Source organism: Leptonychotes weddellii, chromosome 7 (assembly GCF_054177405.1).
Source record: "Leptonychotes weddellii isolate Sample4059 chromosome 7, ASM5417740v2, whole genome shotgun sequence".
Lineage (NCBI taxonomy): Eukaryota > Metazoa > Chordata > Mammalia > Carnivora > Phocidae > Leptonychotes > Leptonychotes weddellii.
In genome coordinates, this window is record NC_138375.1 from 68,031,991 (window position 1) to 68,059,910 (window position 27,920).

At 35.8% G+C, this 27,920-nt stretch overlaps 1 long non-coding RNA gene across 2 annotated transcripts in view; it reads right to left on the bottom strand.

The window, feature by feature from the left end:
* The window catches only part of LOC115944620 (uncharacterized), a 1,151,228-nt gene that overhangs the window by 1,108,325 nt on the left and 14,983 nt on the right, over window positions 1-27,920 (bottom strand). For both annotated transcript variants that reach the window (XR_014147031.1, XR_004079136.2), the window contains exon 2: window positions 2,887-2,977. This is a non-coding gene — a long non-coding RNA (uncharacterized LOC115944620). The remainder of the gene's footprint in view (window positions 1-2,886; window positions 2,978-27,920) is intronic.

The window sequence follows — 27,920 nt, forward strand, 5'->3', positions numbered from 1 at the left end:
ATGTTTGCCTGTGGACCAAGAGAGGGCAATATGGAGACAATGGAGAGAAACTTGACAAGAAGTCAGTAACCACCAGCCACATCTTCAGGGAGCAGGCAAAGGGTCAACACAACCTTCCAGCTCACCATTAAGAGAACTTAGCTGGATTCAACAAAGCAAGGGCGGTTGAATATAACTTTTACTATCACCCGTCACAACAGCTAATAAAGAGCCATACACCTGAGCATTAAATCCCACCCAAAGAGGGTGTGGGCCATGCATCCTTCTTGAAACAAAAGTTTATTTCAACACAAAATTAGCATATATATAATTCTGGCTTTTCCTACTTGTTCATTGAGAAGCAAACCCTAATTTCCTGACCTAGGAAATCAAGCATATGAGATTTCATATTAAAATCCTAGTTTTCTACATTTTGAAGAAATTTAACCTGTGGACTTTTGAAAATACATGGTCACTTTTATACACACTAAGTATTGGCAGTTCTATGCACAAAAGGTGAATTCAGGGTGCCTGGGTGGCTCAGTCAGTTAAGCGTCTGTCTTCAGCTCATGTCATGATCCCAGGGTCCTGGAATCAAGTCCCACCTGGGGCTCCCTGCTCCTCATGGAGTCTACTTCATACTCTACCCCCACCCCCACTCGTTATCTCAATCTCTCTATCTCTCGCTCTCAAATAGTCTTTTTTTTTTAAAAAAAAAAAGGCTAATTCAAACTAATGCTATCCCTATTTTTAGTTTGTTTACTTATTTTTAAGTTACTATTAATTAAATGGCTTTAATTGCAAATAATACACATTAATCCTTGAACAACATGAATCTGAACTGCATGGATCCATTTATGAGGATTTTTTCAATAAATATATTGGAAGATTTTTAGCAATGAAAAAACTCAAGAGACAAACCATGTAGCCTAGAAATACTGAAACAATTAAGAGAAAGTTAGGTATGTCATGAATGCATAAAATACAGATAGATACTACTCTATTTTATCATTTACTACTCTAAAACATACACAAATTTATTGTAAAAAGTTAAAGTTTATCAAAAGTTATGCACACAGACATGTACAGACCATACTTGGTGCCATTCACTTTTAGAAATGTAAACAAATATAAAGATGAAGAATTCAATCAACTGCATAAAATTAACTACAGTACATACTGTACTACTGTAATAATTTCATAGCCACTTCCTGTTGCTATTGCAGAGAGCTCAAGGGTTGTAAGTATCTGCTTAAAATGCCGTGTGACACCAATCATCTCCGCCTGAGCAGTTCATCTCTCTCGTAAATTGCACATGGCAGTAAAAAGTGATCTCTCCTGGTTCTGCCTATTAGCAGCTAAATTTTGGGGGAGTCAAAAGTTATTCATAGATTTTCAACTACACTGGGCAGGGGGAGGCAGAGCCCCTAAACCCTGAGTTGTTCAAGGATCAACTGGATGTACTTTGTGTCACAAAATGTCTTATACATACATTTCATATCTAAAAACTTCCCCACATAAGCTTAAGAACAAGTTGAAATTATGAAAATAAAATTCATATTCAGATTACCAAGGTACAACCAAATATATTTTAACACACTGAACAACTGAAGATTGTTTTAGTTAACTATCTTTTAAATATCTAAATTAAACCATTCTGCCTATTCATTCCTTTATTTTATTAACAAAGCATTGTGGGGGTATTTATTGGGAAGCAATGGTGAAAACATCTTCTGTCTCCTTGCCTGGCATCACTCAAACTTTTAGCTTTTGGAACATTAAATTTTCAATTCTAAGTTCAGTCTTATATCAGATGCAGGAACCAATTTTGTACCATAAACTCAAAGCCCCAAAGTTTATTATCAAGTCAGCCTATATATGGCTGTTCATAGTAGCACCTAGATTTCTCTTTTTACCTGAACATCTATTTGGTTTCTTGAATTCCAAATATAATAATTAGTTCCTTACCTTTGGCTCAGACATCTAAAGTAGGATCTTGACTCCCTTCTAGAAACCTTTTCTCCTGACCTGTCCAACTCACTAGCTAAGATTTTTGCTCTGTTTAAAACTCAGCTTCATGCCTTCTTTTAAGGTCTACTACTTCACCTGTTCAGGACTGTAGAGCCTTCTCTTCTCCTGCCCCTACCTTATCCTAATTGACACATCTACTCCTAACTAAGCCTCAGTTCTGATAAGTTGCAGGATACAGTTCAGATGTTAGCATAAGTCATGGATATGCAAACTTCCATAGCTAGGAAACAATACATGTATTAATTTGGGGTTTGTTTGAACTTATGTTGTCAGGAATAAACGCTAAAGTAAAATGCTTGCTGATGAACATCCGTAACATTGAAAGAATGAAAATGACTTTGAATTTCCTCAAATTTGCAAGTTAAGATACTAACTTTCACATAAACTAGCCCAAATTATTGTCAAAATTAAATGATCTTGAATGCATGTGATCCTTATTCAATTCATCTAAGGAATTGTTGAAATTGTTGATGACACCTATAGTATCCATATTAATTGTTGATATTCCCCTCCATTAATAACTATTACTTATCCCACTCAGCTTCAGGAGAATGCACTGATCCATTTATGTACCCAGAGTGATATTCTAAATGTTCTAAAATAGCATGGGCAACTGGGTGATGGGCATTAAGGAGGGCACATGATGTGATGAGCACTGGGAGTTATACACAACTGATAAATTATTGAACGCTACATCTGAAACTAATGAACTAATGATGTACTATAAGTTGGCTAATTGAATGTAAATAAATAAATAAATAAATAAATAAATAAATAAATAAATAAATAATGAAATAAAATAGCATGGGCATTAACCAATTAGAATGGAAGCTGGACATAACTTTGGAATACAATAACAATTTTTCCTCCTCATACCATGTTTCAATTGGGTGTTCTATGGACATCCTTCCTGTGATTCACAAAGTCAGGCTTCTCCTTCTAGTGGTTTCTCTTAATCATCTGCATCCTGCCAAGAGATGAGGAAAGAAAGTAAAAACATGAGGAAGAAATACTTGCTCTGAACCACCCTGACCTGGAGGTGATACACATCACTTCCACACATATTCCATATGCAAAAAAGAGTTATATGTCCCACCAAAATGCAAGAGGCATAAGAGGTACAGCCAGGAAGTATATTCAATGAGTACAAACCACTGTCTTCATCACATGTACAATATATTAGAAGGTAAAAAGTACTATGGGATAAAAGTGAGCAAAAGTAAAAAGGATTTTGAGTGTTGGGAAGGAGGTCACAAATTTAAACAACTTGCTCAGAGTAAGCTTCATTTACCCAGTGACAATGGAGCAAAGTCTTAAAGGGGCATATGGGTAGATCCATACATGTATCTAGGGAAAGAACATTTCAGGAAAAACAGTCAGTTCAAAAGCCATGATGTGGGATATTATCTGGTAGGTTCAAGGAAAACTATGAAGGCTGTCATGGTCAGATCAGCATATTGTAGAGGAGGCCTGAAAACTATGGGGGGGGGGGGTAGATTTTTATAAGCTGTTATAGGCTGAATGTTAGTGTCTCCCCCAAAATGTTGAAGCTCTAACTCCCAATGTGATGGTATTTAAAGGTGGGGCCTTTGGGATGTGACTAGGTTTTGATGAGGTCATGAGGGTGGAGCTCCCATGATGGAATTAGTGCCCCTCTAAGAAGAGAAGACACCAGAGTTTTTTCTCTCTGCCATGTGAGGATACAATAAGAAGCCCTCTGCAAGCCAGGAAGAGGGCCCTCATTAAGAATCAAATCTGTTGGGAGTGCCTGGATGGCTCAGTCAGTTAAGCATCAGACTCTTGATTTGGGCGCAGGTCAGGATCTCACTGTCATGAGATTGAGCCCTACTCAGTGTAGAGTCTGCTTGTCCCTCTCCCTCTGCTTCTCCCCTTGTTCATTCTCTCTCTGTCTCTCTCAAATAAATAAATAAAATCTTCTTTTAAAAAAAGGAATCAAATCTGTTGGTACCTTAATCTTATACTTCCCAGACTCCAGAACTATGAGAAATAAATGTCTATTGTTTAAGCCACTCAGTCTACGGTAGTTTGATGTAATTAACCAAGCTACTAATACATAATATACTGTAAGGTCTTTTGCTTTGACTCTGAAGAAAACAGAGGGCCATTGGTGGAATGTGATTTGAAGAGTGATATGATATGGGTTACATTTAGCAAGACTATTCAGACTGTCATTTGAGAATACACTAGAGTGGGGTAGGTATGGAACATGAGAGACTAGTTAGAAAACTATTACAACAGTCCCGATGAGGGATGATGGTAGACTGGACTGTGTTAGTAGCAAAAGAGATTGTAAGCAGATGCAAAATTCTGGATTTGTTTTGAAGGTGGAGTCAATGTATAAGCTTTCAGAGCTGGACAATTAGAAAGTGGGAGTCATCATTAACTGATATGGGGGAGACTGTGAGTGAAATAAATTTGGGGGAGAGCAAGACTAGAAATCCCTCTGTGGACATATTAATTTTAAAATATCTATTAGAGATCTAAATGGTGCTATCGAATAGTCAGCTGGATATATGATTCTAGAATGAGGAGAGAGGTCTGGGTCAAAAGATATAAATCTGGCAATTATAAACACAGACGAAATTTAAGCCACGAGGCAGATGAGATCACCAACAGAGTAAGGAGAGAGAGAGAAAGGATCCAAGGTCTGAGGCCTGAGCCAAAGTAGTGTTAAAAGGTCAGGATAAATAAGACAAATCAGAAAAGAGGAGAGAGAGAAGATGCAGTAGTAATGCAGAAAGAAATCAGAAGAGTGTGGTATCCTGGGAACTAAGTGAAGAAAGAGTTCTCAGAAAAAAGGAATCCTTGACTGTGTAAAAAGCTGCTAATAGTCAAGTAAGATGAGGACTGAGAACTGGACTGAGCAGCCTGAGGCTATCTGTTGACCTTGATGAGAGAAATTTTGGTGGGATGTGGAGTGGCAACAGCCTGAGAAGAGTGAGTGTAGGGAGATATAAAGAGAGGACTCAGGGACCACAAGTGCAGATAACCATTTTGAGGACTTTTACTGCAAAAAAAGAAGCAAAGAAATCAGGCTGCAGAGGAGATTTTTATCTTAAGATGAGCCAATACCATGCGGTTCCCAATATATATCAATGGCAAGCTGCTTGAGACTGAAATATAATCACAGACGTACCCCAAGTCACACATTTCTTTAGATGGCAGTAATAGTAGCACAATTCTCAATTCTATCCTTGGTCAAAATAAATTATTTTGGTTTCCCTTCAATGATTAACTTAGAAAAATTCGTATTCAATCCTGCTAACAATTTAATACTTTTTAAACATATTCAATCAATGAATGCCTTCTCCTAGTTCAACTTAGTTACCACAATTATCACCTTGGTAAAGTGTGAAAGGTGTACTTATCCTTCTATCCCTTCCTGCCAAAATATGACACACACTAGTGCCTTCCCCTTTTTATTCTGAATCATCAAATTGTTTCTCTCCTTATCCTTTTGCTTCAAAGCAAAAAAAGATAAGTCTTCCAAAATTAGAAGACACACACACATTTTCAGGAGATGAATCCAAATCTAAAATCTCTGGTCACCCTTCACGCAGGACATCACTCTCAGCATGAGCATCTCTACCTGCAGACTTCAGGCAACAGAGAACAAGTTGCTTTTCAGAAGCAAGACGCTCCTCAAAAAAAGCCAAGCTATTCCACAGTCTTCCTTAGGAAGAGTTCATGTGGCAACACTGTGACATACTGTTGACAAGTTTCCATCAAACAGCACAGGGCTGAAGCTTTCCAGAACTGACATTAGCAGGACCAAGGGAAAAGGAGAGAGGTCAGTTAGTATTCACCTGTTTTCACACAGGTAAGCAAAATTTAACTTTCTGAGACATCTGTTGGATCCAGTATAGCAAAGAACTTTAGAGATTGGAAACATATAATGCAAATTTTAAAATATCCCTTTAAATAAACATTAAACACATAAATTAACTGTTTTGGTAAGAATGGCACTTAGGTGCCATTTGATAATATTTTTGATTATTTCAGTAATTGGTTACAAGTAAAAGTAATTAAAACAGAATGGGAGGTAATTCAATGCCTTTAATTGATCAAACATTTAATCAGAGCTTATAATGTACCAGATTCTGTGCTAGGGATACCAGGATGAAAAAGGACGTTTTTCTTACCTTTGAAGAGCTCACATTCCAACAGAAGAGACACAAATTTAAACAACGAAAATAGAATGCATAAAGTGTTCTAATAAAATATTAGAGACAGGTACAAAAAGATATAGAAGGAAAGAGCAGCTAATTCTGCTAAAGATAGTGGGGAAAACTAAAGAGAAGAGTTAATATGTGAAAGATAAAATTGTCTTTCTAGAGCTTGGGAGGGTTGGGGGAGGCCAGAAACACAGGTCAAACAATTTAAGGCAGGGGTATTGTAGTTCACTCAGGCTGATATAACAAAAATACAATAGATTGAGTGGTTCAAACAACAAATATTTATCTCTAACTGTTCTGGTGGCTGAGAAGTCCAAGATCAAGGTCCCTGAAGATTTGGTATCTGGTGAGAGCCTGCTCCCTCGTTCATAGAGGGCTGTCTTCTTGCTGTGTCCTCACATGGCAGAAGGGTCCAGGAAACTGAGATTTCTTTATAAGGATATTAATTCCATTCATGATAGCTCTACCCTCATGACTTAATCACCTAACATAAGCCTCATCTCCAAATACCATCACACTGCATGTTAGGATTTCATGTATAAATTTTATGGGGACACAAACAAGGGATAATAGCAAAAAACATGTTAGGATTTAACATATGAATTTTGTGGGGACACAAACATTCAAGGGGTAACAGCAAAAACAAAGGCAGTAAATATAACATGGTATTTTCAAGATGGAAATATATAGTCAACAAAATTCTAGTAGCCTGTTTCTCAAAAACAAGGCAGTCAGAGCAAAAGATAGATTTTTCTTTCCAGAAAGTAGCTCTCATGACAATACCTGGAAGGTGGTCTATTACTGAACATGAGAGGGGGCAGATATGGAAGTGGCAAAGGAAGACCATCACCTTATGAGGAAACTGCTTGAAGAAAGAAAGAAAGAAATTTATCATCCTTGATTTTTCTCTTTTCCTCACTACTATCTTCCCTAGCATTATCTCAATTATCAGCAAGTCTTACAGTCGCACCTTTAAAGTATATCTCAATTCTCTCACTTCTCTCCATCTTCTCAGCTACCCTACCACTTCAAGCCACCATCATCATTCTCCTGGATTACTATAATCGCTAACCAGTCTCCCTGCCTCTTCTCTTGCTCCCTGACAATCTTATGTCCCCCAAATCCAGAGTTATCATTTTAAACCATGAATCAGATTATATTGTTCCCTGACTTAAAATCCTCCACCAGAATACAATTGCAATTAGAATAAAAATCCAAGTGTCTATTACTGTCTATATTAGGCTCCTATCCACCATCATCACTTATTTATTTTCTTTGCACAGAATCCTCTTTCCCATGCCTTAACATAGCCATGTTATTCAGTTTTCAGCTCAAATGTCACCCATGAAGGCCTTTTCTGATCACACTATCTAAAGTGGCTCCCTCTTTCCACTCTCTGCCCATTACTCTGCTATATTTTCTACAGAGCACTTATCACTATTTGAAATGATCATGTTTATCTTGAAAAAGTCTAAAATATTACGAGAATTACCAAAAGTGACACAGAGACACAAAGTGAGCAAATGTTGAAAAAATGGTACCAACAGACATGCTCAACACAGGGTTATCACATACGTTCAATCTGTAAAAACACAGTATCTGCAAAGTACAATAAAACAAAGCAGGTATGCCTGTATGCTTTACACCTTTCAGAGACAGATGTTAAGTGTCTTGGTATCTAATACCATGAAGACTTTGGCCTCAAGGCAAGTGAAAATAGGCCCCATTTATACAGGATACTAAGTAAAAGCCCTATTTGGAGACTTCCCCTTCCCAGAAACAGCTACTTCCTGTGCGATGAAAACATTTATATGTTCATCAGTCTTAACAACATAAGTTTAGTTCTAAGAGTCAAAGGCAGTAGGAGTCACATGGAAGCTATTCATGGAGGCTCTAGCAAGAGCCTTCCAGAAGAACTGGGAAATAAGAGAAATTAAATTTTGTTACAAAAAAGTTATGAATAGTGTGACTGGAAATAGGGGAGTTTCAGAGGTAGAAATGGCACTGTGATTCTGTCCAACACATTCCATGGGAGAGAGTACCACTTCTAAAAGACATAAAAAGTCACCAGAGAGAAATCCTCCACTGTGCAAGATATCTAAGGCTTCACTGTGTGCTGAGTAGTCTCTACTTCCCCTTGTTTCCCATGCAACCTTCTGTTTACAAGAAGAGGAGAGGGTTGGGGGAGGCCAGAAACACAGGTCAAACAATTTAAGGCAGGGGTATTGTAGTTCTTAACAATAAAAAAATGATTAAAAAGATATGAAGTAAACAGAAACTGAAAAAATTCACATGAAATGTGCTGAGTAGTCTCTACTTCCCCTTGTTTCCCATGCAACCTTCTGTTTACAATTCAGCTTCCCTGGTACCTTGATGCTAGGAAAAGACAGAGGTAGATCAAGGCATTCCAGCCCCCCGAAAAAGTGGGATTGTCTGCAGTCCTTGTTGAGACTACATCACAGCCCAACTTCTCTCTCTGCCCAATCAGCCTCCTTCACTTCACTTCCATAGGTGATGATCCCAATATACTTCTTATATGCTAATGTCTAGTTCAAAGTTTGCATCCCTGACAACCCAATCTCCAAACTCTATCTTAAAGCACAGTAGGATCCAGGTGTTCAAATGATGTTGTTGTCAGCAATCTATCTCTCTGCTCTGCATTCAATTCATTTTTGACAAGTCTCTCCTCTGTAGTAGAAAGTAGATTTTAGGCCATTTTACCAAAATTATTTTTTCCAAAATCAGTTCTGTGAAAATAAATTTGTCTAATAACTTTGTTGGTGTTAACATCTTTGTTGAAATTTTGCAAACAATTGCTAAAAATAAAGTTAAGCTCATATGTCATCTGAGGAAGTGGTATAAGAAAGCTAAAAATGCCCCAAAGTGGAGGGAATATGACATAAAAAAAATCATCCAAAAGAAAAGAAGTTATTCTGTTTCTCACAATAAACAATTGAATATATGAACTTGGAAATAATTTAAGAGATTTGACTTTAAAAAATAAAATTATTTAAAGCAGTGTTAGGAAAATTAGGATGAACAGAGGCGACTGCTGTTATTATTGTAATGTACTAAGTGATTACTGTGTCCATATTTGGCATATAGGAAACAAAAAAAATTTTGGAGAGTTGGAATAGAAATTGATTAAAAATCCTAAAAATGATATGTTTAAAGTATAAAATTTGCAGGAAAGAAGAAAAACTCACACCAAATATTAAATTTTACTACCACTTCTTGGAAATAAACTAAAATTTAAATATCACATGGAAGACTGGCAGAAGAATCTTAACAATAAAAAAATGATATTAAAAAGATATGAAGTAAACAGAAACTGAAAAAATTCACATGAAATGCTCTAATAGTTATTGATGATGAAATATTGTTTTCTAAATATGAAATATTTATTTAGAAGAATAAATCACCCTATGATCCTTAGAATTTATCAACTGTAAATTCTTTAAGATGCTTATATAAAAATAACTAAAAAAATAAAAACTTATTTTTAAAAAGCATTTACATCTTTTAAAAGTATTCCAATAAGTTTAAATTGTAGTAATCCTTGTAAGTAGTTAAAAGAAATAAGATTTTGGTAAATCGGTAGATTTGTCATTGAAGCAAATTTTCATTTGGGAAATTTAATTTCAGAAAATTCATTTTCGTAGAATTGGTTTTCAGTGAGTTGCCCTGCCTCCAGCAAGACAGCCCTGGCAGCCACAGTTTTATATTCTACCAAGCCAATCAAGCCCATCTAAAATGCACACTTTGTTCCAAGAGTTCCAACTGAAGACCTGGCATTACCATTGACCAAGACTGCTTGGGTCATGAGCTCATCTCTGTACCAGTGACTGTGGCCAGGGATATGGAACATGGTGATCATTCAAGCCTGATATCCTTCTGAAACCCTCTGGAACTAGGCGGGCAATCAGGCCCACCTGAATCACAGGGTCTGCAAGTGGAAAGGGAAGACTCACAAAAGGGAAACCTAGGTCTACTATCAGAAAAGAGGAACAGTAGGTATTTGTTATATCTTTCACTCTGAGACTTCAAATAAACTTTTTTCCTGTTTAGCAGCATTTCTCTAACCATTGCTAATGGAACCAAATTTCATCACGCTTTCAAGAGAATCTCTTATCATGCTTTCACTTTTTCAAGCACCTGAACTCAGAAAGGGCACAAAGAAAATTTTTTTCAAACAAAAATTTGTTTGTTCCCCTTTAACATGTTGTAAAGAAGAAATGGTGTATTTTTTCTCTATTGAATGATTTCTTTAACCACTCTGCCTTTTTGCTTCAATTCCAAAATTTAAATTAATATTCTATGCTTCTGACAAGAGGAAAGATGTTCCCAAGTTGAAGAACACACAATTTGATATATGTTTGATATATTTGATAGATGTTAGTTATTACATACTTCTATTAAAAATAGACTCTTGCCCTGCATTGGGCTCCCTGCTCAGCAGAGAGTCTGCTTCTCCCTCTCCCTTGTCCTCCCCCCCTGCATATGCTTACTCTCTCTCTCTCTCTCCCCCTAATAAATAAATAAAATATTTTTTAAAAAAAGAAAATAGACTCTGGTATACAAAACTTTTCTTGCTATATACTAAAATTTTTCATATTTTAATTTTTCAACATATGAACAGCCACTTTCTGCTGCTCAGGTGCAGGTGCAAAGTGGGTGGACAGAGAGTTGCTTATGTGTAACCAGGAATACAACCTGATGAGTGTTACAGAAGGCAGGGGTGCAGAGGAGAAAGGGAGAGGGGTGTTGAGAATGTCTGTAAAGGAGTAAAAGACCATCAAATATAAATTGGATAAGGAGAAAAGTGAGTCTGTTAAAACAGTAATAGACAATGAATAAGTAGTATATTAAATGAATTAGATCCAAATGTAATCAAATAATGATGAAGAAAAAATCAATAAATGACCTGGAAATATAAGATAGTTGATCTGACAGAAAAAAATAATGGCCTACTAAAGATGTCCATATCTTAATCCCCTGACCTGTAAATATGTTACCTTATATGGCAAAAAGGACTCTGTAGATGTGGTTAAGTTAAATATCTTGAAATAGGGAGATTTCCCTGGATTATCCAGGTGGGCCAGATATAATTACAAGGGCCACTAGTAGAGGAAAGCAGAAAAATCAGAGACAAATAAGAGATATGATGATAGAAACAGGAGTGAAAGTCAGAGGGAGATTTGAAGATGCCATGGTTCTGGTTTTGAACAGTAAGGAAGAGGTAACAAACCAAGGAAAGTAGGTGGCCTCTAAAAGCCAGAAGAGGCAAGGAAACATATTCTTCCAGAGAGCCTCCAGAGGAAATGCTGCTCTATTGAATTTTTGCTTTTAGCCTTTAAAACCCATTTCAGACTTCTGACTTCCAGAAATACAAGATAAAACAATGGTGTTGTTTAAGCCACTAAGATCGTTATAGCAGCAATAGGAAACTAATACAATTGGTTAAAGAGTGGAATGTTTGAATTCAGTATTTTAAATATTTTATTTCTTTATTTGACAGAGAGAGACACAGTGAGAGAGGGAACACAAGCAGGGGGAGTGGGAGAGGGAGAAGCAGGCTTCCCGCGGAGCAGGGAGCCCGATGTGGGACTCGATCCCAGGACCCTGGGATCACGACCCGAGCCGAAGGCAGACGCCCAACGACTGAGCCACCCAGGCGCCCCTCGAATTCAGTATTTTAAAGGTGGAGTACCTCTTGGTAATGACAGAGTTTAGCACATGGACTACAGTGTGGTCAGGAAAAGTGAGGTCAAGAAGTTCAGAGGGGTTGAGTATGATCATCCTCAAGATTACTGAAGTCATCAATAATGAAAACAGTGACCCAGGTTTTCAAATCTTCAATGAATGACGGGGAGAGGTTTGTAGATTACCAAGAAGGGATGTACTTCAGAGGATCTTATCTTTTGGAGAGAAGAGGGAAATACAGCAATCTAGAAAGAACAGTGAAACAGAAGGAGGACATCTACCTCATCTTCAGTCTCCATTATATGTAGGAGGTGAGATTTTAAAATTGCCACCAATAAAGAGAACTAGATGAGAATCAATGTCCTCAGGAATGACCATGTCTCAGTTCAAGAAAAAAGGGTAAAGGGAATGAGAGAAGAGTTGCAAGTATCAAGGACTTCAGATTTTCATGATACACTGTAAAAGCACAGTGAAAGAATTTGAAGTATGGTGTGAAGGCAAATGACATGGTCATATCAGGAGATATTTGAAGCTTATGGACCATGAGACCAGGTGATGATCTGGAAATTTGAACTGAAATTTGGGGGCTTCTGAAGGTGACTTAGATAAACATGAGAGAAAAGTATAATGGGATTTGTCCTGATGCTTTTTTTAGAAGGGTAAGCAGTTTAAATGCAGCATTTTTTGATGATTATTACCTTGGATACTTGTAGTCATAAGATAAATGAAGAGTGATTGCTTTACCAGAAAAAAGTGAGGTCTCTGGGCTTCCTTCCCTTAAGCTTGTCTTAGTGAGGTAGACTCATCAAACACACAGGACTGGGAGATCTTGCTGAAATCCAGGAGTCCATGGAACCCTCAGGCCTCCTTTGCAAACTCCAGAGAGTGGACAATGGCTATGGGAAAGGCAATGAAGCTGTGGACCTCTTACCAATCTGCTGTGGAACCTGTTGGGATCATGGTGGAGAGAGGGACAAGCCAAGGAAATAAATGTTATCGTATGAGGGTTTTCCTAGATCTGCAGTCCTATTATTTCTATGAACTCAAGTATCTTCAGTAAATATTCTATCTAGAAACAGAATCCCATATTTGGAGAAGGAATAATTTATAAGAAGAACTGAGTAAGTTAAAACAATTGGAACAGAAAATGAAAAAGAGAAAATGCTACAAATGAGAAACAGCACAGACTGAAATGGCTTTCACAAACACAGAAATGAGAATGACTTTTTATAACCTATGAGTGTTTGGGCAATCTTAAAAACTCAGACCTCTGGTAGAAAGAAATCCCTATTCACCAGAGAAAAAATATATTCATCGAATTTGTTCTAAAAGTAAATTCTGTTTCTTTATAACCAATAGCGCTACCCCAGGAGGACAGCTTAAAATTTTAGTTTCACATTAAATTTACACATTTTAGTTAATACTGAAAGCCAGTGAAATTTTATGTGAAACTACATGATAGGATGGATATCAGTGAATACAGGATGAGGGGTCCTTAACTTCCTTGAAATCCTCAAAATGGTTTCATCTTAAAAACAACAACAACAACAACAAAAACACCACAACACACTGCTCTAGGACTTTATAATGTAAAACAAATTAATTCTGATATTGTTAATAGCATAAACAGATAAACCAGAAAACAATGTGTTAAAATGTTAGACTTTCATTCTCAAAATAGTGAATGGAGAGGGATGGAAGTTTGGTGGGTACCAGAAGGGAGGGGAGGGTAGAATGAATCAGGAGCATACAGAGGATTTTTAAGGCAGTGAAGCTATTCTGAATGATACTCTGGCGGTGGATACATATTATTATACATTCATCAAAACCCATAGAATGTATACTACAAAGAGAGAATCCTAAAATGACACTATGAATTTTAGTTAATAATAATCTATCAATTACGACTCATCAACTGTAACAAGTATAGCACAAAAATGCAAGACATTAATAATAGGGGAAACCACTGGGTTCAGGGAGGTGTATGGAAACTGTACTTTCCACTCAATTTTTCTATAAACCTAAAACTGCTTTGAAAAATAAACCCATTAAAAAAAAAAGATGATGCTGATCACTTTGAATAAAATGGATTGGAGTAGAGCTAGAGTGGAAGTAGAGGCCCAATTAGGAGACTTCTACAATCAGGTCAAGAGATGGTAATAAATTGGACTAGTGTAGATAAGTATAAAAAGGGGAGAATCAAAATATTTTAGGGCGTTGGTATGAGAATTAGTGGTAATTTGAATATGGGTTAAGAGGGAGGGGGATGTACTGATAAATGACATAGATTTTTGGCTGTGTAATAGAAAACAAGCAAAATTCCAAAGTACAGATTTTGAGAGATGGATACTTTCCGAAGCCACCAGGATGGGTCCATGGCAGCAAGGGATTTGTGAAAGATAGCTAGAAAGTTCAAAGGAACATTCATAAAAGAAGCTAATGGAATAATACTTTACATCTTAGAATTGTTTCAATATTCCCATCCTATCCTAGTCAACTCGGGCTGTTATAACAAAATACTGTAAACTAGGTGGCTTAAATAATACATATTTATTTGTCAAGATTCTGGAGGCTGACAAATCCGAGAGCAAGGTGCTAGCAGATATGCTTCCTGGTGAGAGCCAGCTTTCTGACTTGCAGCAGGCTGCCTTCTCACTGAGTTTTCATAGGGCAGAGTTGGCGGGGGAGAAGCACTCCCGTCTCTCTTCCCCTTATAGGATGTTAATCCCATCATGAGGGCCCCACCCTCACGACTTCATCTAACCTAAACCTAACTTCATCTAACCTAAACTTCATCTAAACCTAATTACTTCTTAAAGTCCTTACCTACAAACACTGCCTACTAGAAGGTAGGGGAGGAACAGAAAACTATCCCCCAAATTGAGGAAGCACTCTGAGATTGAAAAACAAAGCAGGCGACTGACTCCATACAGTTCACACAGTTTTATTCAGGGTACCTTACTGCCAGGATGGACTGGGCAGGTGATGACCTAGACCCTGAACAGCTATTCTCTGCAAAGTCTGGACCTTAGTCTATAAATTTTATAGAGCAAGGGGACAGGTGGTGGGGCAAGGGTGGTGGGCACTATAGAAAGACCAAAGAGTTTGCATGCATTTCAAAGGGTTGGCACACCTAATTGACAGCTAAACTTTATATTTTGTGGGCCACCTGTGAGTCAGGAAGAGAAAAAACTATGTTATCTCTAACAGATTTATGGAAGCCTGAAGTAAGCCTCCCCCCAATCCCAGCCTTGATGGCTATTTCTAAAGTATGTATATTAATCTCCAAGAGGCCCAGAACATGTAATCCCAACACTGTCAGCACTCCTACACCATCATGTTCAGGGCAGGGGCTTTAACATAGGAATTTTGAGGAGACACAAACATTCAGTCTATAACACACCTCTAGCCCTAAGCCAGAACCGCATTATTGTATAACATAAATTTAACTCCATACAACTTAAGTACAAGATTATATATGCAAAACAATACTTAAGATTTTAAAAGCAACCAGTTATTTAAAATAATTTAAATATTTAACATTTTGAAATAAAACTTCCTCTCTCAAAGGAAGCTCAGTGTTCACAGATGCTGTTTGCTGTATTTTTAAGTCCACCCTGTCTCTCTCTCTCTCCACCCCCCTCAAAAAGCTGATTTCCTAATAAGCAAGGACACATGTATCCTATTCTCCAATTTCCATCAATGAAAACTAGCAGCAAAAATGCCCCAGAACTCTAAATTTACAATGATCACATTAGGGGAGAATAAAGCAATCAAGATCCAGATAATTTTGGACTTTATAGTCCGTAGTCAACACCTTAAATCTCATCTGGAATCAGAGCAGATCACAGAGCAGTGATGTAATAGCCAATGAAAACATTATCACAGCTTGATTATGTAGTAATATGATGCATTTCTCATGTTTTCATTAAAAGAGCATCATACCCACAAAACTTTTGAATAGACCATCTCTGGAGAGAGTAGTTCAAAATTATCATCTTATTAAAATATAACTCCTGCTTTGGTTGCTTTTACTTGTTTTCTTTAAAGTTTCAAACTATGGTATATGCAGCCAGAAGAACACAGATTATCCCTGAGACCTAACACAACAGGGCCTTATGTTAAACAGAGGCCCAAGAGTCTAATTACTATGCTGCTTCCTCAAAATGTATTCCCTTCACCCACCACCTGTCCATTCTATCCCCAGGGCATCAACTTCTGAGTCAGAGTTGAGATGTACACTCCAGCTTTTATGCCTGGCCCAACCTCATTCACTTTAAGTCAGTTTTGGTTTTTGTTTTTTCTTTTTTAAAAAAATCGCCTCCTTTCTGTCACAGAGCCTCAGAGAGTTCTGCACCTGAATGTCATAACTTGTCATGACCTAAGCTTGTATTCACTGACGGGAACTTGGGAGAAAATGAGCTGGGAGAAATGGATGAGACCAGCGGAAAGTCAGAAAAAAAGCTATGGATTAAAAAAAAGATGGAAGAAGAGGAGGATATTCAGGAGTTTTCCTCAACCTCTCATTTCCCCAAAATTACATCCACGGCCTGAGAGCTGTTCTTGATCTCCATTCATTTAACACTCACAGATCACAAGGATTTCAGGCAAAACACAGGGGAAGTTAGAGCTGTGAGAGGTCATTATTCTTCACATGGGAAGAGAAAGAATGCGTAGTCGTCCCCTCATCCTCAGTGACCTGTTGTAAATGATAATTTTTATGTCAAACTGAAATGTTCTTCATTCTTTCTTATGTAAATGTATAAGGGCTATTCTACACTAAGATGGGTCACCAAGGTAGCTTATAGATTTTCCTTCCCTTGAGACGTTTAAAGAAGATAAATATCAAACTGTCTTTGAAGGATGACATGGAATCCTTATGACAGGTTGAAGAATGAATTAAAAAACCTTGGCTGTCCCTAGTGCCTATGAGTCAGGAAAAGCAAAATGAAACAAAACATTAGCTATCTTCACTATATAAAACAATTCCTTTAAACACTATTTCTAGTGCAATTTTTCTTTTTTAAATGTAACTCTCTGCCACCCTGACATTAAATGTCAAAGTAGCACCAACTCTGTCCATTTGAGCTACAAAATTAATTGACTACTATGAAAAATACCAATGTAGCATAATGAGCCACAGAAGACCCATATCAACACTAAATTAGAAGACATAACTGCCTTTTAGAACTCAGTTATGCCCAAGTCTGCAGTGTCTAGTAATTAATGCAGGGTGACTGGAATGTTTATTAAAAGTACTAGGATATCTGACATCTTCTGAGTAGACATAGAATCTAAGACAAAGATAAGTTCATCTCTTTAGAACTCCAGGTACTAAGAGCTGATGAGTCTTAAAATAGCAACAGGTTGACCAATGTCTGGCATATAGTAACTAAATGTTGAATAAATGGACTATATTTCTTTCTTCTGTCCTTTGTTCTTTTTAAGATGACTAGTTACTGCCCTTCACAATATGCTCAGACCTCTCTCTCCTTCCGGTATGAAATGTGGATTAACATATCTTTGCTTTCTTTTTCATTCAGAGTATGATTGCCTGGACGGCTACATGTACAAGAAGGAAACTGAACCACTATCTTACACCATATACAAAAATAAACTCAAAACGGATTAAAGACTTGAATGTAAGACCTGAAACCATAAAACTTTTATAAGAAAACATAGGTAGTAAGTTCTTTGACATTGGTCTTAGCAATATTTTTTTAGACTAGTCCCCTCAGGCAAAGGCAACAAATGCTAAAATAAACAAATGGGATGGCATCTAACTAAAAAGCTTTTTCATAACAAAGGAAACCATCAACAAAACATAAATGCAGCCTATTGAATGAGAAAAGATATTTGCAAATCATACATCTGATTAAGGAGTTAATATCCAAAATATATAAAAACGTACATAAGTTAATATCATAAAACAACTTGATTAAAGAATGGACAAAGGGCTTGAACAGACATTTTTCCAAAAAATACATACAGATGGCCAACATACAAATGCTCAACATCACTAATCAGGGAAATGAAAATCAAAGCCACAATAAGACATCACCTCACACCTGTCAGATTGGCTATTATCAAAAAGACAAAAATAACAAGTGTTGGTGAAGATGTGGAGAAAAACTCGCCCTTGTACACTGTTGGTGGGAATATAAATTGGTATAGCTACTATGGAAAATAGTATGGAAGTTCGCTAAAAAATTAAAAATAGAACTACTATACAATCCAAAATTTCCACTTCTGGGTATTTACCTGATGAAAACAAAAACACCAATTCAAAGAGACATATGCACCCCTATGTTCACTGCAGCATAGCCAAGATATGGAAGCAACTTAAGTGTCCATCAACAAGTAAATGGATAAGGAAGATGTGGTATGTACATACAATGTAGTATTACCCAGCCATAAAAAAAATAATAATAAAATCTTGCCATATGTGACAAGGATGGACCTTAGTTTAATGCTAAGTGGAATAAATCAGATATGATTCCACTATAGGTGGAATCTAAAAAACAAAACAAACAAAACAGAAACAGACTCATAGATACAGGAAACTGTTGGTTCCCAGAGTGGTAAAGGGCTAGGGGATGAGTGAAGGAGTTTAAGAGGTACAAACTCCCAGTTATAAAATAAATAAGTCTTGGGGATGTAATGGAGAGCACAGAGAATATAGTCAATAATAATTGTAACAATTTTGTATGGTGATAGACAGTAACAGGACTTACGGTGATCATTTCATAATATATAAAAACCACAAATCACTATGATGTACACCTGAAACTAGTAGGATATTGTATGTCAATTATACTTCAATTTAAAAAAGTATAATTGTGGGGTGCCTGGGTGGCTCGGTCAGTTAAGCTTCCAACTCTTGATTTTGGCTCAGGTCATGATCTCAGGGTGGCTCCAAACGCTGCAGGGAGTCTGCTTGAGGTTCTCTCCCTCTTCTTCTCCCTCTACCCTTCACCTCACTTACGCACGTTCTTTCTCTCTCTAAAATAAAATAAATCCTTTTTTAAAAAGTGTCATTGCTTATATCTAGATTCTTATTGGCTTATTTTACACAGCTGAGGTTTATGTTACCTTTGTTAAATTTTGAGATCAGTATGAATCTCAGTAGATCTTTCAATCATTGCTGAAATACGTTTTTGAAAGTTCAGCAAGAATATTAATTTTATTTTCTAAATTGACCACCTTCTCCATCTCAACTAGAAACTGAGCAACTGGAGTGTAAGTTAGATTAGGCCCAGACTTCGCTGATAATTTCTAACATTCATACACCTGTCTATAGTATTCAACAATTGTTATTTTATCACTCCAAGAATTCTTTATAATAATTTATCTGTAATAAAAATTTGCTGAGGTATAAGCAGAGATATTTCTACTGCTAAATTTCTAGGGTTATGATCTGGATATCTACTTGGATAACCAAGTTCCAAGAATCTGATTCTTACATACACAGCAATGTGAAGAACCATTTTACCAGATCTTCCCTTAATTCAGCTCTTGTGACGAATAGTCACCTAAAAGATATGGCGATGGTGATTTTGGGGGGCTTCCTGTGTTTCTAAGATCCTAATGGAAAAAACTGAGGAATGCTGTGAGCTTTGGGGCTTCTCTTTGTAGATGACCTACTACAACCAAGAAATGTTTCCAATGACTTAACATCTACTATAAAATTTCACTTCAAAAGTTGACTTTATTTTGAAAAGCTAACATGAAATCACCAAAGAGATTATTTCTAAACTAGTTCCTTTAGATATAGCCTTAATATTGAATGCCCAACAATCATTTATTTTATTTCCTCTCATTTATAACTAATAGGAGATATAATTCTCAATTTTTTCTAAGGTTATCACGAAACAAAAGATGTTATATTAAAAAAATTTTTGATCTCATCTAATTGTCTAATGCAACAAAAATTTGTCAATTAATCTACTAATATTTAAAGTTAATTTTAGGTTAGCTATTTTGTTTAAGTTGGTTTTCTTTCTTTGTTAAAAAATTGGGTTTATTTCTTAAAAATTGCAAAGGATGAAATGGTTCATTAAAGTCAGCCAACTGATAGGTTCCACAAAATTATATAATCTAAAGTAGAAAATAATTTTAAGGCCCAAAATAACAAATGGAAACCTTGTACTTTGCATTTAGAAGACATTTTATAGCATTTTTGTCTTTCTCGAATTTTCCCAAAGCCTCTTATTCTAAGAATTAATTTCCCCTTCCCTAAAGTGAAAAGTCCACCTTTCCAAGTAGAGTATAAAACAGGATCTAGATTTCCCTAATATGGTAATTTATGACTTAAAAACCCCTAGATTCAGTTGTTTAATAGCAACAGCTATAATTACATCCCGTTTTTTGACACTGCTTTCCTGATTTGATCCTATTTAATTTCAAGAACCAACATAGTGACAATTTGTGCATTGAGAAGAAATCAAGAAAAGTAGGATTATACTCAGATGAGCATACACTCATGTCATGTTCAACAAAATACTCTGGAAGCTTTGAATGTTTTCTAAAATGTTAAATATTTTATGGTCACAAAGATAAACTTCTCTGTGTCATTCTAGGAATTGGGTTTGTTTGTTTCTACAATGCCTGTGCACCCTCTTATGGTCATTTTAGGATTTGCTTTATTGGGAGATTCAATTTATTCAAGGCTATTCAAAGGTTTCATCTTGTAAATTTGAATTTTTATTAGAATAATGACATTTACACACTTCACACCTTTAAATCTGTGATTTCATAATCCCAAATATTAATTGAAGCTCACACCTCTTCACACTGTTGAGAAAACCAAAGTAGACTGAGTTGAGGTTACTAGGATAATAATTAGGAAGCACTCCATACTTTCCAATTATGTCTGACATATTAACAAGCTAATAAGAATTGTAGATTCTGTCTCCTACGCATAAAACAACTCAACAGTAAGGCCATGATTAGGTATCACAGGCCTTATTTCCTGATACCGATATGACAAAAATCAACTTAGAATTTGTTTGGGCCTGTTTACAAAGCATGAAAATGACTTCTATAAGACAATAACCTAAAAAGAACACCGGAAACGTGGCTGTTTTTCATTAAAAAGTAGCAATAGCAAGATGAAACACACACGCGCACACACACTTTATAGTTCAATTGACTCATATGTTGTCTTGGAAACGTTAAACTCCTTTAAACCTAGAGATCTTAAAAAAAAAAAAACTAATGATCAATTGTTATCCTTCTATTATGTTTAATTTGACACCCATAATAAAAAGAAAGACTGCTTATTCCTTTCCTGATTTAAAATCTCCTTTCTATTACTTATAGTAATAAGTTCATGTTTAGAAAGCATTATTACTTATAGTAATAAGTTTCATGTTTAGAAAGCATTTAGGAGAAATGTAAAAATTATAATGATAAGCTTTATTTCTGAGTTTATATTGCTGCTAGTGATAAGGATATCTGCTTTGTGGTGAAGAGAAGCAACCGTTCAAACTCTACATATGGCAGAGGAACTACTATTCAAAATATTTGTGAAGAGAACTGTTGTTCATTTCCATATATTTTTTTCTTAGTGGGGTGACTGCCTCACATTGTAAGATTGAAGTGTAACTTGAGCACTGTATGGACTTTAAATTCCTAACTTAAATTACATTCATATTTTTGTCAGAAAAGTACTTCAGAACCAATAGATATATCTATAAATCAATAACTTTGGTTTCAAAATACAACTACTATTACTAAGGGCACAAAAGTGCACTAAACCAAGAGTGCAAGAAATCCCATAACTGAATAACATTTAAGGAGACAGAAAACACAATTTCATCAAGCTAAAGTCAGATATTACATAGGATGATGCTCCAAATATGTAAGTTTCTGTTAATTCCCAAATTACAAATGAAATTTAAAAATACAATTTGGGGTGGTTGAACTGAAAAATGCAATGATTTCTCACAGTAGATAATAGCACTTACAAATATCACCAATGCCTGCAAGGTATCAATCCATAGGTTTCCTGTATTTTATTCAGTGTGTCAGATTTGTTCACAGCAAATACATATTTCAGAACATTAGGTGTTTGCCAGTTCCAGAAATGTTCTTTATAATCATACTTCCAAAGAATCTAAAATCCTACAAGTCATCTCTCTTACAATGCAACCATGTACATTGTCTAAAATACCTTATTCATGGTTCATAAACACTGAAAAATCTGATACGAAGTTAACGAGTGAGCCCTACCAGCACCTCCTTGTGCATGCATTCTTTCACAATAATAATAATCATTGACAACTGGAATCTACTTTATAAATATGTGTATCTTTTTTAAAAAGTGAGTATGTTTTGCTAATGAACATTGCAAATACAGGTGTTCAAATGTATCCTATTCGACAAAAGTCTGATGTGTCCTACAAAAATCTGATAAATTAATTGTGCATTCAAAGATATAAAATAGTTAAAATCTACTGGCCCCAGCAATGACTTAGGAAGACAGTATTGAGGGTTGTTTGAAAGCAGAGTAACCCAGGGGTCCTAAATTACTTAGCATAAAATTCCATGCCCTCAAAATCAGCCATAGGACAATACTTTTCATTTCTTCAGCACTATACCTTTGCACATCCCAATGATTACATATTTACCTCCCTCTATCAGAAATAATGCCCTCCCTTATTGTAGTACATCATTATATATTGGGACTTATCACATGATAATACAAATTATTTGCTTGAATGCTTATCTCTCCCAATAGACCGCCATATATTATTTCTTAAGGACAGGAACTGAACTGATTTATTTTTACATTTCCCAGTACTTGAAAAGTACTAGGTGATGAAGCAACAAGATGGTTTTGGAGTCCAAAACATCATTTTGAAGACCTGTGTTTTAATCCTAGGTGCACTGAACTTTCCATTTTCCATATATGTAAATGATTAGGTATTTTATTCCTTGCAGGATTCCTGGGAAACTGAAAGATACCTATAAAATGACTAGCCCAGTGCCGGGCACATAGAAGGCACTATTCTATGTGCTCAGTAAATGTTAGTTGAATTGATCTTTCCCTGCAGCTCCTTCCATGTACATATTAACTCAAAATCTCTCCAGATTTTTCAAAATTTAAACAACTATCATGTTCCTTCTTACGCTTTGTCATATACCATAATTTAAACATAATCATATCTATAAAAATAAAGAATTTTACTGTATATTCAGGAAATTTAGGCATTCAAAAACAGTAAGTTCAATTTTTTCCAGGCATAAAATACCTTAAAAAATGGGAACTAAAGTTGAGGGCATTCAGCTTTATTTTCTCTTCTATTTCTCAAAAAAAGAGAAAAAAAATGCTTCAATATTTATAAGACTAAGAATAATGGATGTGCATAATTTTGCTTTAACATACATTTCTGCCTTTTAAAACCAGTTTAAACTCAGTGAAAGGCCAAGAACACGGACTTAATTATGCAGGGAAAAAAAGAAGATGCTTTAACTGTAGTGCACATTCAATAGACAAAATCCAAAGAAAGCAATCCTGCCTGAAACGTTTACAAATCAATTCATTATATTGATTTGGAATGAGTTGTGCTATAATTTAAAGCACAGATTACTATAGGCCAAACTTGATAAAGTTCTTTTTTAAAGGTACTTCACTTGGCTATGGACTTGACCTGAGAATTTTCAAGAAACAGTGACTCACCTAACCTTAACAAAAAAAAAAAGCTACTCTGTGTGTAAAAACTACATGTTAAGGGGTAATGATTAAGAATTAATCACAACTAGGGCGCCTGGGTGGCTCAGTTGGTGAAGCGACTGCCTTCGGCTCAGGTCATGATCCCAGGGTCCTGGGATCGAGTCCCACATCGGGCTCCCTGCTTGGCGGGAGGCCTGCTTCTCCCTCTCCCACTCCCCCTGCTTGTGTTCCTGCTCTCGCTGTCTCTGTCTCTGTCAAATAAATAAATAAAATCTTTAAAAAAAAAAAAAAAGAATTAATCAACTAAATTTCAAAAGTACAAAAAATTGTCTGAGTTAACTAATAACTTTAATAAACCATTGATATTTTGAAAAAAGGCAATGTGTTTCTATTTCATAATGATTTACCCTATATACAATGTATAGATGTTTCCATCTCACTTCCTAGCTCTAATGTAGTTCTGGAAGAAAAATTTAAGATTTGGTTCTGTTTTGTTTCTTCTTCAGGGAAAAAGCTGTTCCTTGGGGAACAGTGATTACGCCTAAGAGTCCTTTTGTCCCACTCAAATCTCCTGATAACTCAGTGTTTTATCTTAAAGCAACTAAAATATTTTGTCACTTTTTTCACTTATTCTTAAAAAGTAGGGATAATAATAGCTGTCACTACATAGGGTATTTCTCAGGAAGCACTGAAACTAGGGTTCAGAAAAGCTCATCTAATTTTAATTACACATCAAGCATGAAGTCAACTCTTCAGTTAATTAAGTGGCTAACTATGTGCTTCCTGGAGAAAAAAGAATATTTGTTAAAATCATTTTCTTCATAATAAAATACAGGACCTAGTGAATGATACTGCCCCCTCCACCCCCTGTTCCCTGCGGGGGGGGGGGGGAGGAACACAGCAGAAGTCCAGAGAATGTAAGTAAATAAAATAATAATTTGTAACTGAGTCATTCCTGAGTCCCAAGAATCAATGTAACAAGGTCTTCCCACAACATTAAGTCTCCTTCAATGAAATTTCTCTTGGGCCTCAGTTTCTTCATCTGAGCAATGACCCTGATTTCCCAATTCTCTTGTAGTTTTAAGTGTTGTGAGTTCTTAATAAGTTAAATTGGGCTAATAACAGAAATCAACTAGTCTGCTGTAAGCTAATGTCTAGATGACACATGGATATACAAACATATGAATGTTTAAATATGCAATATGTAAGTTATTTAAACACATGTATAGATCTATTAAAAATCTAAGAAACAAATTTTTGATACATCTTCAAAATTCATCATTTGTGGTAAAATGACACAAAAAAATTGTGAAAAACCAAGTAGAATACCTCAGTGGGAACAAATTATTTTCCAGGTTTCTCTTCTTTAAAATGAAAGCAGACAAACACAGCAAAATTATGATCTATGAAACAAATTATAACTTAAAGAGGAAATTTTAAATTATTTCCACAAATGCCTAGAGAAGTTTAAGCTTTCTAAAATGTACTACCCTGTTAAAATAGAGTATTTTAGCTTCATAAAAGATTTCTTGAAGTTTGCCACAAAATTTCAAAATAACCACATCTTCATCAATAGAAAAATAAACGATTTTGCTGTGACATTTTTCCTGCAAATTTTAACAGGATTCAAACTACCTAATCTTTCTAATTTTAAGTATTCAGTGTTTATTTTTTATTGTAGAATAAGCAAAAAAAAAAAAGGAAAAAAATAAGCTGACTTTTCTCAGTTATTAGTCCCACAATTAAAACAAAATTCAGTCTCTAAACCAGTATTTTTAAATACATTTATCTTATATGCAATTGATTGCAAAAATAATTCTTGAAATAAAATGAATTAGTGATAAATTTAAAGATTCCTTACTAACGGTATTACTTGTGTAGATTTAAAAGATACATTCCTTTCCAAGCTGACTATACACAAAAAGTCACAACCTTTACTAGCACTGCCACCTGCTGTTGATTCTAAATCATTTTCCAGCATATATCAATAAAAAATCAAAATAAAATCAGCATGGGCAAACTGGTCTAGAAAACAAGTAGCAACACAGATTTTAGAGACAATTTGCGTGCAAACCACGGATAAAGTTTTTCCTAACAAGAGATAAAGTTATATCTATATTGTAATAAGCCTCTTACTATGCAAGAGGAACAAAATAGGTAACTGGAAAGGCCCTGAGCCTTTTTAGTTATGCACATTTGTTCGTGGTATAGTTTTAAAAGAGCATAATTTATTTGACAAAAAAGAGAGGGTTGCAGTATCCAGAAAAATGAGAGTAATTAAGTTCTTCCAGGAGGAATTATATGATTTCCTTCTAACTGAGTAAGCCATGTCTAATAAATAAAGGAAGATACAAGCATGTAGGGAGATACAATGTGGCAAAACTGGTGAATCTACCTGGAGGATATAGGGGAAAGCATTTTTTGAATCTTTCAACTTTGCTTAAGTTTACAAACTTTCTAAATAAAAAGTTGGAGAAAAAATTATAATGTGCTGATATTTTTAATCTGTTTTACCAGTGCAGTTAAACATCATAAACTTTAAGGGAACACTGATACTATAATAGACAAATTTAATATGTATTTTTAAGTCTGAGAAAGGTGGAAATACTTTTTTTTTAAAGAATATTGAGGCTTTCTTTTTTTTCCCCCGTTCTAGAGAAACATGATTTACAGCAGCCGTGGGTCTTATGGGAGATGGCTAGTCATGTAGCTGGAGCAGTGACCTAACACTGCCTCTAGGGGAAGGCAGGAACAAAGTGTATAAAAGAACATGAGTATACCCAATACTTTTTTCTTTTATAATTTAACAGCTTCAAAACTGAACTGTTAGTTGCCTTGAAAGCTTTACCAGTGTGCTTCCTTTTCCCTGTCTATCAAACAGTAAAAAACCATAACTGAGAACTTCTTTAAAACATATTCATGAGGATTTTATTATCATTAAAAAGAAAGAAAATTCATTTTAAAGCTGCTTATTTTTTTACCAGGAAACCCAACATTTGCATAAAAGACAGCTTTGGGGTTGTCTGCACAACTCTCTTTCTGTGGATTTTCCCTCCCAATTCCCCTATCATAGAAATTTAAATTCCATGACTCTAGCCAATCATAACCTACCGGCCAGTACTTCTCTCTCCTGGGAGTTCAGAATTGGAATTCAGAAAGGATAAGTTCAGTCTCTGATGCTTTTTGAAGTGGTGACAGGAAAACTCAAGAGCTATGGGATTGTCATGGAGTACAAAAATGCATGGAAAAGCAGAGAGAAATGTCCATATGCACAGAGAAAATAAGGAAAGACATGTACAGAAATAAAGAAGAGAAGACAACACAGAAAGAGATAGGGAGTAATGTCTTAAAGTTTTCCAGTCCCACATGAGCCCAGGAGCCCATGGGCTTCACGACATTCCCTTGTATTCATTTGCCCCCCCAACCCTACCTCCCAACCTGTACTCACACTAGTTTACAGTGGGATTTTGTTTCTTAAAGACAAAGCCTTGACTCCAACAATTTGTTGATACAAGAGATACAGAGAAATTTTTGATACAACAACCAAAGAATGAGAACCCCATCCAATAATAAAAAATTAAAGATATAGATATTGCCTATGAAATACAAATTTAGAGATAAGCAACCTCAACATAAAACTGCAATATTTACCTTAACAGAGTCCCTACCTAGGAATTACAGTGGTGACTGTGGCAGATTGTATTATTTCTTCAAAATATTCATTCCTCCTCCTTTTAAATTCCCTCTCTAGTAATTCTCTCAATGAAAGCAATATATTTCCCACCACCACAACCTCAGGTTTGGCTACATGACTTGCTTTGGCCAATCCAAAGTAAGCCCAAGTGACTGTGCCATTGCCAAGCAGGAACGTGAAGGCCAGCTTCCAGTTTCACAGTCAATCTGCTTTCCTTTCTCTCTGACCACACAAGAAAAAACAATGGTGAGCCTGTGTTACAATAATGCGCGGATGTGTTACCTGTCAACCTGCAATAGGTGCAAAACAGGAATAAGAAATAAACCTATATTGTTTTAAGTCCCTGAGATTTTAGAGTTGATTGTATCAGCAAAAGCAGACAGGTACATGTCTCAAATAGATACACATTACAAATAAAGCCAATCGGTATGAAAGTAAATACTTCATCCTGGAGTTCATTTAAATATTGCCAATAAGCTCATATTTTAAATAAGCCTTTTTAATTTTCAAGCTATCATACTGTTGATGATTTTAAGGATCTTTATAGATAACGCTTACCAAGGGATAGATTTATTACTTCCTCCGTGTTTCTAAGAACGGTCAACAGATTTATCAAAAAGACATATTTCTTCTTAAAATA